The following is a 1,935-nucleotide window of genomic DNA, read 5'->3' as shown; positions in this document are numbered from 1 at the left end:
CCGTCATTGGAAATCAACATCCCCCCCCCATGATCAGAGAGGTTTTACAATTGGTCACAGACTCATGTGCATATGAAAAAACAATGGCATGGAAGGAGGGCAATCACAGGAGGGCCCTTGACCAGTGGTCCCTTTGGGATAAATATGGTAAAACTGCCTAAGTTTAATGTATAAGTCATGTTCAGGCCTTATTCTGCAAAGTGAGTGTTTTCATTTATTTCAGATTTCCGTTTCTGAAAATGTATGTTTATTGAAAATAATAGAGCTCTTAGCTATGCTAATGTTTATGTTGATTTATGATTGACGTAATGAATCCTATGTGATTTTCTGTTTCTTTGTGGAACATACGTGTGGAATCAGCAGTAGTTGTATGATTGCATTGTTTGAGTTATATATACGTGTGAGGCGACCGAAATGTCTACTTTCCTTTATATTTTATTTTGCTATTCAACTACTATTTTTGTACCTATTCTTAAAAATTTCAATAAAAAATATTTAAAAATAAATCCAAACGCATCTGAATTGCACAGATTCTTTGGCTGATTAAGGTGGTAATTAAACTCACTTGTTGCCTTATCTGCATTTAATTAGCCTCAGAACCTGTGTAATTCAGATGTGTTTGGGTTTAAAGGGATGAGGTGGCAACCCTAGTTGGCCTCGTGCAAGTGCTGCCTGATCACCCGAAACGCAGCCTTCCCCTATATTTATATGACCGGTGGGTAGGCTAGATCCAAAAAAACCAGCAGCGCACGCATTACCTCTTTCCCTCCAAGCCTGGGGCAGCCGCTAACTAAAACCGCGCTCCTGTAGGCAACCTGCTGCCTACACCTTAGCCGCTTCAGGGTGCCGGTTTGACGAGGGGTCGGCTCTGTGGCTTCTCTCTGGCTTTGGCAGTCGGCGTGCGTGTTTCCCGTGCTGTCCCCCAGCCTGGAGATCGCTGTGGAATGTGTTGGCGCAAGGGCGACTAAAGAGCAGGAGTGATGGCACCAAAAGGTCTCAGGAGAGTGCTGGAAAATGGCTGGGCCGTGGAGCCTAAGCAGGATGTAGGATGGGGGCTAGCTAGGTGGGGGTTGCGTCTGGCCGTTGTCTTGCTGCCATAGGGAGTGGATGCGTGGCAATCTCCTGAGGGAGGGAGGTAGAAAGAAGAAAGTGTATTTTTGAAAGTAGGGCTAAGATTGTGAAAGTGGGCTTGTAAAAAGTGTAGGCTTGGTTGGGCAGGGGTGATTTTGTAGGAGCTAGGTGTGCAGGAGGGCTTGCAGAGAGGGAGAGCGCTTTGGGTAAAAGTGAATGTAAAAAGAGGCATTATGGGAGAGTGACTGACCCCTGGTGGAAGAAAAGCAAAAGCCTACAGCACCTGGTATTCCCAGGCGGTCTCCCATCCAAGTACTAACCAGGCCCGACCCTGCTTAGCTTCCGAGATCAGACGAGAGCGGGCGCATTCAGGGTGGTGTGGCCGTAGGCAAGGCTCATGGTCTCTTTCAAGCTTCTTGTACTTGTCACCGGCAGCCTGGCTCCGCCTTTCCTTGACTTTACTACAATCAGCTGTGCCTTTTCACAAGCATGGCAGCACACCGCACTTTGTCGTGTCGTCTCTCCTCTCGCTTGCTCTCCTCAAGCCCGTCCCTGCCTCCTGCTGCTTTCCTCCCTCTTTAAAGAGGAAGTAAACCCTGATGGGTTTACTTCCTCTTTCCCTGCAAAGGTAAAGCATAATGGACTACTATGCATCGCATAGTAGCTCATTATGTGTCACTTACCTGACACAGGAGCCAGCGAAGTCGCCGCTGTCCCCTGTAGTCCGCCGCATCCATGTTGCTTGTGGCGTCTCGCAGCTCCGACGAATCACAGCGGCGCAACCGCGATGACGTCACTCCCGCGCATGCGCACGGGAGTCGCGTCTCGCAGCTCCGCCGCTGCCATACGGCGAAGCCGCGATGA

General features: G+C 49.0%; 1 non-coding gene across 1 annotated transcript; it reads right to left on the bottom strand.

Annotated features, from left to right (window-relative positions):
* Nucleotides 1-1,342: 1,342 nt before the first annotated feature.
* Nucleotides 1,343-1,461, bottom strand: LOC143999475 (5S ribosomal RNA). The gene has a single exon (XR_013278017.1). It is a non-coding gene; the product is annotated as a 5S ribosomal RNA (ribosomal RNA).
* Nucleotides 1,462-1,935: the final 474 nt, after the last annotated feature.

Source organism: Lithobates pipiens, unplaced genomic scaffold (genome assembly GCF_037356315.1).
Source record: "Lithobates pipiens isolate NorthernLeopardFrog02 unplaced genomic scaffold, aLitPip1_a1.2 Scaffold_19, whole genome shotgun sequence".
NCBI lineage: Eukaryota > Metazoa > Chordata > Amphibia > Anura > Ranidae > Lithobates > Lithobates pipiens.
This window is presented reverse-complemented; position numbering and strand designations above follow the sequence as displayed.